The sequence below is a fragment of the Nomascus leucogenys genome, chromosome 1a (genome assembly GCF_006542625.1).
Source record: "Nomascus leucogenys isolate Asia chromosome 1a, Asia_NLE_v1, whole genome shotgun sequence".
Taxonomy (NCBI): domain Eukaryota; kingdom Metazoa; phylum Chordata; class Mammalia; order Primates; family Hylobatidae; genus Nomascus; species Nomascus leucogenys.
The window spans coordinates 38,949,536-38,961,790 of record NC_044381.1 but is presented as its reverse complement, the minus strand read 5'-3'; the positions used below and the strand labels follow the sequence as shown (position 1 = coordinate 38,961,790).

At 43.6% G+C, this 12,255-nt stretch overlaps 1 protein-coding gene across 4 annotated transcripts in view; it reads right to left on the bottom strand.

Moving 5' to 3' along the window:
* The window catches only part of FANCC (FA complementation group C), a 232,015-nt gene extending 222,436 nt beyond the window's left edge, over positions 1 to 9,579 (bottom strand). For all 4 annotated transcript variants that reach the window (XM_030800598.1, XM_030800664.1, XM_030800721.1 and 1 more), the window contains exon 1: positions 9,383 to 9,579. The gene's annotated coding sequence lies outside the window, so the exon portion shown is untranslated. The remainder of the gene's footprint in view (positions 1 to 9,382) is intronic.
* Between the last annotated feature and the right edge of the window lie 2,676 nt (positions 9,580 to 12,255).

The following is a 12,255-nucleotide window of genomic DNA, read 5'->3' as shown; positions in this document are numbered from 1 at the left end:
AAATACTTGTCCTATTCTCACCATTTTGCCTCAAAAACATTCTTTTTTAAAAACTCAAATTATTTTTAAATTAAACATCTTAGGCTTAATTTTTTTTTCTTTTTTTTTTGAGATAGGGTCTTGCTCTGTCACCCAGGCTGGAGTGCAGTGGTGGAATCACAGATCACCGCATATATTTTTTTTTTTCCTTGTGCAATGGCCCAGTCTCAGCTCACTGCAACCTGTGCCTCCCGAGTTCAAGCGATTCTTGTACTTCCACCTCCTAAGTAGCTGGGATTACAGGCACGTGCCACCATACCCCGCTAGTTTTTGTTTGTATTTTTATTAGAGACAAGTTTCACCATGTTGGCCAAGCTGGAGTCGAACTCCTGACCTCAAGTGATCCACCCGCCTTGGCCTCCCAAAGTGCTGGGATTACAGGCAAGAGCCACCTTGCCCAGCTGACCTGCATCCTTGACCACCTGGACTCAAGTGATCCACCCGCCTCGGCCTCCCAAAGTGCTGCAATTACAGGCATGAGCCACCATGCCCGGCCTAGACTTAAATTATTTTAAAACCAAAAAGACTTAGTACAATTTTAGGCAAACATTAGATGGGTACAGCACACACGTGTAGAACTAAATGAAGATACCTGAAACTTTGATAGAATGAAACAAATTTCTAGCTTTTAATATCTTCAAAGGAATGTCACTACCAAAATTCGAGATATTTTTAATGGCAGGCACAGTGCCTGCCTCATGCCTGTAGTCCCAGCTACTCCGGAGGCTCAGGTGGGAGGATCACTTGAGTTCAGGAGGGCAAGACTGCAACGAGTTATGATTGTACTACTGCACTCCAGCCTGGGGGACCAAGTGAGATGCATCTCTAAAAAAGAAAAAGATATTTGTATTGCACTTTTCTTCCTTACAACTACTCAATTTTAAGATAAAATCAATCATATTATACCATTTCATATAAAAATATTTCTGTTACTCCTAAAACTGGCTGCACAGTTTCAAAAAGTCACCACTCATCAAAATACTTATCATCAAGCAAAAGTTTCACTAGCTTTGCCAACTTTTTAGAGTAATGACTAAAAATTCTAATGGTATTAGTCAGTATCAGAAACACAAGATATTCTTCTGGGTGCCAAATACTGCAGAAAATACTACTTTATAAATAAAACGCATGCTGTTATACCACTAATACATGGTTACTCACTCTTATGGCCTATGATTGGAAATTCCTAGCTAACAGCTTCAAGCAAAAGCAGCAATTCGATATTATTTCTACAACTGTATATTTTATATAGTGTTTTATTATAACCTTTGATATGTAGGGGTAGATAGGCTAAGTAATCATTACAATCCATGTTGGACAAGGTCATGTTTGGGTACACCAAATTCAGAAAGCTAGGGCTAAATATAACTGATTCCTTCAGACAAGTGTCTTACCAATCAATTACAATGTATAATCTGCATACATTGTAAATCACCAAATACACACTAAGAATTACAAAATTATACTATATCACCTAGGATGCCTTTGGTTTCTAGTAATCGAACACCCAACTCTTCATCAAGATAGCCTAAGTTATGATGTAGTAACTTTTTTCTGATACTATATGTCCAACATATTATGTGGGACACACATGTTTGTGGGGTGGGGGTGGTATTCTGCTCCACAGTCACTCATGGATCCAACATGACAGATGCTCAGACATCTCAACACCTAGCCTCCATAATCACCATTGCAAAAAGGAGAGATAGCTAGGTCAGGAATCTGCTACTAAATGCTTCTACCCGGAAATAACCTGCTTAAAATCTATTGGCTAGAACGATCACAATGTCCTACCTAGCTGCAAGTGAACTGGGAAATGTGAGGGAAGATCTAAATATTTAGTAAGCATTAAATGCCCCTGCTGCATCAAGCAAAACCAGCTAAAACAATAACGGGAGGCCAGGCATGGTGGCTCACACCTCTCATGACAGTACTTTGGGAGGCCCAGGCAGGAGGATAGCTTGAGGCCGGGGGTTCAAGACCAGCCTAGGTAACATAGCATGACCCTGTCTCTACAAAAATAATGATAATAAATTAGCCAGACATTGTGGTGCACACCTGTAGTCCTAGTTACTCAGGTGGCTGAAGTGGGATGATTGCTGGAGCCCAGGAGTTTGAGGCTGCAGTGAGCTATGATCATGCCACTGTACCCCTGGTTGACAGGGCAAGACCCTGTTTCAAAAGAGAAAAAAAAAGAGGGGGGAATTTGTTGGTTCAAGAAACTGGCAAGTTCAAAAACAGGGCAGACTTCACAGTTGATCTATCTCTCCATCCTGCTTCCCTCATGATAGCAAAACAGCTTTAGCCATTACAGAAGTCACATCACATCCATACCACCCAAAAATAGAGTACATACTTCTGTTCCAGCATCCCAAGTAAGAGACAGACCTCAGATGTATTCAGACTGGACTTGCTTGAGCTTATGCCCATCCCTAACCAATGACTGTGATGAATCAATAAAACACACTCCTTAAACCAATCAAAGTCCACCCCCAGGAGCTAAAGGTAGTATCAGCGTTCTCCAGAGCCCATAGAATAGTGACAACTAAAAGAAAATCTAGGGTCTGTTATGACAGAGAAGGGAGGAAAGGATGCTGGCACTCAACAAACATCAATGCAGTTATATAATAAAAAAGAATATACCCTGAAGAAGTTGGCTAAGAGTTGTGGAAACAGGCATATATACATAAGGCAATAATATGAACTGCAGTGCACAAAGACAGAGGAAAAATCATTACGCATAACCACAAATGGTCATCAATAAATCAGCAGTTGGCCAGGTGCGGTGGCTCACACCTGTAATCCCAGCACTTTGGGAGGCCGAGGCAGGCGGATCACGAGGGCAGGAGATCAAGACCATCCTGGCTAACACGGTGAAACTCCATCTCTACCAAAAATACAAAAAATTAGCCAGGCGTGGCGGCGGGCGTCTGTCGTCCCAGCTACTCGGGAGGCTGAGGCAGGAGAATGACGTGAACCCGGGAGGCAGAGCTTGCAGTGAGCCGAGATCGCGCCACTGCACTCCAGCCTGGGAGACAGAGCAAGACGCTGTCTCAAAAAAAAAATAAGGAGTTAATAAGGAAATCTATTGAGTACAGCACTTGAATGTACAAGCATAATTACAAAAATAGGATTAGGCTAAGTACCACGTCTTATAATGTTATAGCTTTAAATAAACAGTAACAACCAACAAAAACAAAATGACAACAAAAAGGAACCAGCCATAGAAGGGTGGTGGAAGTCACTAAGGTAAATCGCACCTCCAAAATCTTATGAAAGAAAAAAAAAAGTGCCTGGCAATTCCATACCTTTGAAATGAACCAGGTAAAGAAGGAATCACAGACATAAAGTCATAGCCTTTTTTTTTTTTTCCCCTGGAGATATAGTCTCACAATTTTGCCCAGGAGACTTGAACTCACAATCTTCCAGCCGCAGCCTCTCAAATAGTTGGCACTACAGGTGCACAGCACCGCACCCAGCCAAATTCATATTGTTTAAATAGTCTCCTCTGAATCAGTGTGTGTGTGTGAAAAACCGCAGCCTCAAACTGTCTTATGGGTAGTCACCAGAGTAACAGATCTGATCTCAGATTCCACTACAATAGCTAAATGTACATAACATGTTTATATCACACATAAAATGTTTCTGAATTACAAAAGCATCATTGGGTCTCTAAAGGAAAATGAAAACACAAGTCCCAGAAATCTGAAAAATGAAAAACAGGGGTGAAAGATAATGAGAAGCACAGTCACATCTAAAGTCAGGTCATCTGGGAACCCTGCCCACTGGATGCCATAAGGTCGACCACAGTTCTAATCCTGTCCTCTTCTCCTCCCCTCCTAATCCCTGACCCCACTTTCCATGATAATCTATACTGTTTCTAATTTGCAAAGGCATGGAAAGGCAGTTTCATCACTTCGTAAAAGCCTACATACACTCACACAAACGTGTCTTTTGTCATGTGGAAGTGGGAGAAACCTTAGGATTAACTTTCACAATTCAAGAAAATGAACAAAGTACTCTCACCACTCATGATTTCTTGAGGAAGTTCAGAGCAAAGGTGATAAATCAGTCTGGGTCCAGTCAGTAAAAAGAAACCACATAATAATTTGAATAAGGAAAGTCAACTATAAAGAATTATTGTTGTTGTTGTCATTTTTTCTTTTTTAGAGAGAGGGTCTCACTCTGTTGCCCAGGCTGGAATGCAATGGTATAATCAGGGCTCCAAGCAGCCTCGACCTCCTGGGCTCAACGATCCTCCCACATCAGCCTCTGTAGTAGGTGGGACTACAGGCAAGCACACACATCACTCCCAGATAATTTCGTGTTTTCTGTAGAACAGGGGTTTTGCTATGTTGTCCAGGCTTGTCTCAAACTCCTAGTCTCAAGTAATCCTCCCAAGCCCTACGGCCTCCCAAAGTGCTGGGATTACAGGCATAAGTCACCATTCCCAGTCAAGAACTATTCACTATAACAGGACTGGAGTAACAAGGTGCTGGCTAGTCAGAAGTACAGAGAATTCTACAAAACACAGGAATAGCAGATATAAGGAGGAGCCACTGCCCCTAGGGCTGAGGTGGATGCCCTAATGAAAAATACCCACTTCTTCCCAGAAATGGGATCAAGAACTTTTTGGAGGGAGCATGGCCATGGCTCACTGAATAGCAGAGATGTCTCTGTGGGTGCTGCACCAGCACAACTTGCTGGAAAACCACCTTTGGTAACTTGCCAGAAACCCATCCTCTAGGGAGGCAGGAAAAGGTGTTCACAGGGAGGTGTCCCACCAGAGGCTCAGTTACAAAATCACCTGAAGGGGATGCTGAGGTACACAGTTGACCACTGGGTGCAGCTGATCACAGCGCACTACAAGAGCCTGCTCTGGGGAAGATGCACACCACAGAAGCTGGCACTGCAGAAGCACATATGCCAAGGACCCAGCGCTGGAGATGTGCACACGGCTGGGAACAGGCGCTGGGGCGGCACCCAAGCACGGGAGCCAGCGCTGGAGAAGCGGCACACCCCAAGGAGCTAGCGCGGGCAAAGCACACCCACCAAGAGTGAGCGCTAGAAAGCCGCACACACTATGGGAGCTCCGCACTGGAGAAGCGTCAAGTGTGTGCATGGGAACCAGTGCTGGAGAAAGTGCGTGGGAGCTGGCAATGGAGAAGGCGCGCGCATATGTGCACAAGCTCGCTCTGGAGGAGTCACGGCCAGGCGCGCGCACGACAAACTTCACCGGAGAAGTCACACGCATGCGTGCACTGGAGAACCTGAATTTGTAATTTTAAATTTCCCTATAAAGAAATACCCACGAACTGATGACTTTGTGAGTGAATTCTATCAAATATTTAAAGAAAAAAATACCAATCCTTCACAAACTCTGAAAAAATAGGAGGGAACACTTCCTAACTCATTCTAAAATGCCACTATTACGGTAATACCAAAGCCAGACAAAGACATTACAAGACAAAATATTACTAATATTACTCATGAACATAATACAAAAATCCTAAACAAAATATACTAAACCAAATCCAGCAGTATGTAAAAAGGATTATATAACATGACCAAATGGGATTTAGAATGCAAGGTTAGTATAAATACACAATCAGTTAATAAATCATATTGATAAAGGAACAAAACCAGTCATCTCAATAGATGCAGAAAAGCAACATTTCTAACATTTGTTCATAAGAATTCTCAACAATCTAGTAACAGAAGGAAAATCTCTCAACCTGATAAAGTGCGTTTATGAAAAACTTACAGCTAACATCCTATCTAATGGTAAAAGATTAAATGTTTTCCCCCTAAGATGAGAAATAAGTCAATAATATACACTCCATGTCTATTCAGCAAAGTGCTGGAGGGTCGAACCAGGTAAGAAAAAAATTAATCAGGCAAAAAAGAAATTAAAGGCATCCACATGGAAAGAAAAGTAAAACTGTCTTTATTGGCATGATGCTGTATGTAGAAAATCCTGTGCAATTCACAAAAAACTGGAAGTAATCATCAAGTTCAACAAGGAAGGTTGCAAGATACAAGATTAATAAGTGAAATCAAGTGTATGTTTATATACTGACAACAATCCATAATGAAATTTTAAAAATAATTCGGCTGCTCTACCTATGGAGTAGCCATTCTTTATTCCTTTGCTTTCTTAATAAACTTGCTTTCGGCCGGGCGCAGCGACTCACGCCTGTAATCCCAGCACTTTGGGAGGCCTAGGCAGGCGGGTCACGAGGTCAAGAGTTTGAGACTAATCTGGCCAATAAGGTGAAACCCTGTCTCTACTAAAAATACAAAAATTAGCCGGGCGTGGTGACGGGCACCTGTAGTCCCAGCTACTCGGGAGGCTGAGGCAGAAGAATCGCTTGAACCTGGTAGGCGGAGATTCCAGTGAGCCAAGATCATGCCACTGCACTCCGGCCTGGGCAAACAGAGCAAGACTCTGTCTCAAAAAAAAAAAAAAAAACAAAAACAACTTGCTTTCACTTTATCAATAAAAAAATTTTAATGAAATTTTAAAAATAATTCAATTCACAATACCATCAAAAATAAAACACTTCAAAATTAATTTACAAAAGGGCAAAATTTGTACATTAAAAATTACTAAATATTGCTAAGAGAAATTAAAGAGCTCAACAAATGGGAAGAGATTCCATGTTCATGGTGAGATGGCAATTCTCCCCCAAATAGATATGCAAAATTAAATGCAATTCCTACAAAGTCTATCACAGCACAGTTTTTTGAAAAAAAAAAAAAAAAAAAAAAAAAAACTGATACTAAAATTTATATGAAAATGTAAGGAACCCTGAACCGCCAAAACAATTTTAAAAATGAAGAAAAACATTGGATAACTTATACTACTTGATTTCAAAACTTACTATAAAGCTGCCATAATCAAGATAGTGTGATGCTGACACAAAAGGCATACAAGCCTCTTCCCGAGTCCTGTATTAAACTTGAGTTAGAAGATGCCAATCTTAAAATGAAGGTAAAACCATTGCCTGCTAGCCCCCAGTCCAACTCTGGTGGCCAATCTGAATTGTTATCAATTTTTTTTTCCCAGACATGGTCTCAGTCTGTTGCCCAGGGTGGAGTGCAGTGGTCCAATCACAGTTCACTGTGGCCTCGACCTCCTGAACTCAGGTGATCCTGCACCTCAGCCTCCCGAGTAACTGGGACCACAGCCCCGCATCACCATGGCCGGCTAATTTCTTAATTTTTTATAGAGACATGGCTCTCTCTGTTGCCCACGCTGGACTCGAACTCCTGGGATCAAGTGATTCTTCCACCTCTGCCTCCCAAAGTGCTGGGATTACAGGCATGAGCCACCACGCTCTGCCTGTTATCTGAATTGTCTTTCCTTCTCCACTTCTGCATTTTTATTAAAACATTGCAGAACTTCCAATGTGCTTCTCCTGTATGTATTCTTTCACATTAAGCCAATCACTCAAGATCCATACACAAGACAGAGAATGCACATATCCCGGCCTAAAATAAAACTTTTAAAAATCATTTGGTGCTCATTTCCAGCCTGATTTGAGGCCCTACCACTACCAACTTGGAACTACCACTCATGTAAGTTTCCTCTGGCTCTCTCCATGGCCCAGATAATCAATCCAACTTTCTACTGGCCAGGCTGGCCTCCCTGTAGCTGGTTTTCATAAACACGAAATTTGTATAATTGTTATTGGAATTACTTGCTGAAATATGGAACTGGTTAAAAGTACCATTTATTTTAAAATGTACATGCACAGTTGCACATACATGCAGCAACACATTTTCCACATCCAGCCAATCAATCAAGTTAATGCTTTTAATTAGAGGACAGAACAAAAAATACCAATATAGAGCCTGCTTTTCTTTTCTGATGCCTTGGTAAATGTTTTTCGAGAAATCAAGAGAAAATATGACCGAATAAAGCAAAAATAAATTCGAATGTATAATATACAAAGTATAATTAGTCCAATTCTCAAGAAGCAGGATCTTTTACTGGGGGTAGTGGGTTGGTGAAAAAGACCTCTGATATATCTAGGAAAACAAATTCTTTTTTGATGCAGCCTTTCTTGCATATGAATAATGTATATGAATGCTTATTTCCAGGTGACTCTGGTACAGCACATTACATTGAAACATCAATTTAATGTATAAAGTCGCAATGAACATGTTTTCTATCTAAGCTTATGTAATGAATGATCTCAACACATGGTAGGAGTTCTATCGTTTGTAATAACCCTTGAGGGGAGTAAGGAGAAAACGGTCTGTCTGAGGGCATATCACTGACAGTGAGTGACAGCCACAAAGAGCTGAAGTTGGGTGGCCCAAAAGTGCTCTGCTCATTTGATAAGTGCTAAGTCAAATCACATCACAGTTTAGACGCATTAAATACGGCACAGGTTAGAATAAAATCAGATGCCCAGGAGTTTTCCAAGTTTCAGATTAGAATAAAAGTCCAGGCACATACAGGACTTTGCTAGAAAACTCCTTGGTCTCTTCCCTTAAGATTCTGGTACCCAATTTCCCATGTTATAAAACTCCAAGTCTTTTCCCCCATTCGGTGCGATGGACACATAAGATCATAGAGGGTTCGTAGTTGTAAACGCACCCACCTAAAAAATTTAAAACAGCAAACCAACAAACAGCACCTGAAAAATCTCTCACGGGCTTTGAAGAAGATGTGGCCTGGCGTCCACAAAAAGAGTGGAGGGAAGACACTGGCCTCTGCGAACCCGCCTCCCTCGGAATGAAAGGCGGAGGGCGGGAGGGGTAACAGCCGCGCCCCGGGCTCCTCTAATTGGACCTCGCCCCTCCTGGCGCCCCGGCGACTCGGGCTTGGGGGCAGGGGTGTGAGGGGCGGGGAGGACGAGGCCAGCTGTAGAGGGCGACCGGCTCAAAGGGGCGAGATTTTCACGGCTCCCACGGGTCCGAGGCAGAGAAATTCACCTTTGCCCCTCTCCTTTGAAGAAGACATAGCTGCCTGCGCTCAATGAACAAAAAGAACCAAAACGCCAACTCTGGGCTCCCGCCTCTCCGGGGGCTCCCTTCCGCGCGACCCCAGCGCCGGCTCCCGCCCCGGCTTGCCCCGCCCCGGCCCAGCCCCGCGGGCTGGCACCGCCCGCCACCTCCCACCCCTCACCTCCCGCCTCCCGCCTCAGCCTTAGCCTCAGCCCTGCGCCGGCGGGAACCCCTCTCGCCCACCGCGAGGCGCGCCGCGCCCACCCACTCTCGCGAGCCTTCCCTCTTGCCCCTCGCCTCCTCCTCCCGCTCTCACTGCTGACGTGTCCGCCAGACCCCAGAGGGAAGCCTCCGCCCTCGCTGCGTTCTGCGGCCTGCCGCTTACCGGGTGGTCCTCGCGGGAGCTGCTTCAGCAGTTTGGGCAGTGGCGGAAAGGAAGCCACCGCCCGGGATCTGTGGCTTGAAAATTTGGCTTTGCCTCGTATTGGCTTTTTGTTTTGAGTTTTTTTGGAATTTTCCCGCGGTCGCTGGGCAGTGGAGCCCCGTGCGCGCGCGCACGCGCACGTGTCAGCAGTGCATTCTGGGGCCTGGCTAGCGGCCCCGCGCGCTCCCGGGGCGTCGCGGGAAAATTCCGACGAATCTCGGGTCCGTGGGGCGGGGAGGGCGCGGCCAGGGCTCTGACGGAAGTGGGCCCGGCTGGGGCGCGCTCTAGGCGAGCGGAGTCGATACTGCTCCAGTGTTCCTGGTCTCGCGCGGAAGCCCCGGCGGGAGCAGGGGCGCTGGCTTCTTCCATATTCTGTTCAAAATGTAGGGGAGGTAAAATGGAAATTAGTTCTTTTGAAGAGAAGTTGAGGCTTTGTCAACAGAGTAAAACCTCTAAAATAAGATTTTCTAACTGCGTTAACAATAGCAACAAAAAAGGCATCTTCAGTTAATGATTTCCCCGACCGTACATCAGTTCCATACAGTATTTGGTCGGGGTTCAAATCAGTTCAACGCTGTACATAAACCACCCAAACAAATACTAATAGAATTTTCTCCAAACTCCCATTTATGACAATGGCATTAGCTTGTCTTGGTGAATTTTTTTTCTTCTGGAATCTGACGAATTAAGCTTTAAAATGTCTTAAATCAATGCCTCATAACCATAAATCGTAATCATAAAACGACAGCTTAGGTCGGGCGCTGTGGCTCACGCCTGTAATCCCAGCACTTTGGAAGGCCAAGGCGGGTGAAACGCCGTCTCTACTAAAAATACAAAACATTTAGCCGGGCGCGGTGGTGGGCGCCTGTAATCTCAGCTACTCTGGAGGCTGAAGCAGGAGAATAGCTTGAACCAGGGAGTCAGAGGTTGCAGTGAGCCCGAGATCGCGCCACTGCAGTCCAGCCTGGCGACAGAGGGAGACTCCGTCTCAAAAAAAAAAAAAAGAAAAAAAAGCTACAACTTCACATATACGTTCAAAAACACTCTGCAGGCAGGGTGCGGTGGCTCACACCTCTAATCCCAGCACTTTGGGAGGCCGAAGCGGGTGGATCACCTGAGGTCAAGAGTTCGAGACCAGCCTGGCCAAGATGGCAAAAACCTGTCTCTACTAAAAATACAAAAATTAGTGTGTACTCCCAGCTACTTAGGAGGCTGAGGCAGGAGAATTGCTTGAACCCAGGAGGCGAAGGTTGCAGTAAGCCAAGATCGCACTACTGCCCTCCAGCCTGGGCAACAGAGCGAGACTCTGTCTCAACAAAAAAAACACCACAAAGCTGTGTGTGCTTGTAATAAAAATAGCTCTCAAGTATTTAAACATGTCTAACTATTCCTATAGTGAAGAAATACCTGTTTTACCAATGAATACTTTCAGAGACTAATTTGCAGAGGTTATACATTTATAAGTGATACAGTAAGTATATAGCATAGCAATAGCAACAATCTGTTTAAGAATTAAAGGTAGTTAAAAAAAGGAACTGATCTAGAGATTGAGACAAAACTGGCAGAATCTGCAACTACATTAAGGAATTCGGTGTTTAAATCCATTCTTGAAACTATTCCCTGACAGTTAAGGAAGTCGGTGCTTTTTGATTGTTTTTTAATTTTAGATTCAGGGGGTACATGTGCTTGTTTGTTACATAGGTATATTGTGTAATGGTGGGGATTGGGCTTCTGGTGTACCTGTCCCCCAAGCGTTGAACAATGTACCCAATAGGTAGTTTTTCAGCCTTCACCCCCTTCCCACCCTCTCCCTTTTTGGAGTCCCCAGTGTCTTGTTATTCCCATTCTTATGTACATGTATACCTATTGTTTAGCTCCCACTTATGAGAACATGCAGTATTTGATTTTCTGTTTCTGAGTTTGTTCACTTAGGATAATGGCCTCCAGCTCCATCCATGTTGCTGCGAAGGACATGATTTCGTTCTGTTTTACAGTGGAGAGGTCGGTGTGTTTTTGATGTGTGCATAGTGTGATGTGGATAAATCAAAAGCAAGTCCTGGGTAGGGAAATACATGCCTGAGGGGCACTCATCGTGGCACCTTGACCATGAGAAAGTCACCTCTGTGGTAACAAATCGAGAGTGAGTTAATGTTTAAGTTCTGCATTTACCAGCAAAGAAAGCAATTAAAGTATGTATTTCTTTAAAGAAACTATCTATTTTGGTACCCACATCCTTTTACATATTTGCTGAAAAATCATTTTTAGTGTTTGTTAATGATTGATGTCTTGCCATATCCCAGTTTTCTGTCTTTTTAGTTCAGTGGTTAATAAAGAATTGCTAGGCTCATCCAACTTTGCAGTAAATGAAATGACACCATGTTTAGGCCTAAATTAGACCTAAATGGGAAGCATATATAGCATAAAGATCCAAACTTATATTTATAGGGATTCATTTTGCCTGGCATTCATATACATGGAACTATCTTAATAATATTTTAAGCAATAATGAGATGTTCACTTTGTAAAATGCCCAGAAAGTTTCCAGAGAAACAGATATTTCAATACAAACCCTCTTTGTAATTAAAACATAAAATTGATTATGGGTGATCCAGTTTTTGTTTGTGTGTGGGAGTGTGTGTGTGTGTGTGTGGTTTTGACTTGTTGTTTGTTTTGAGACTGCATCTCACTCTCACCCAGGTTGAAGTGCAGTGTTGCAAACACAGCTCACTGCAGCCTCGACCTTCTGCACTCAAGCAATCCAACCACCTCAGTGGCACCAAAATGCTGGAATTACAGGCGTGGGCCACCAGGCCCAGGTATATGTTACTCTGGAA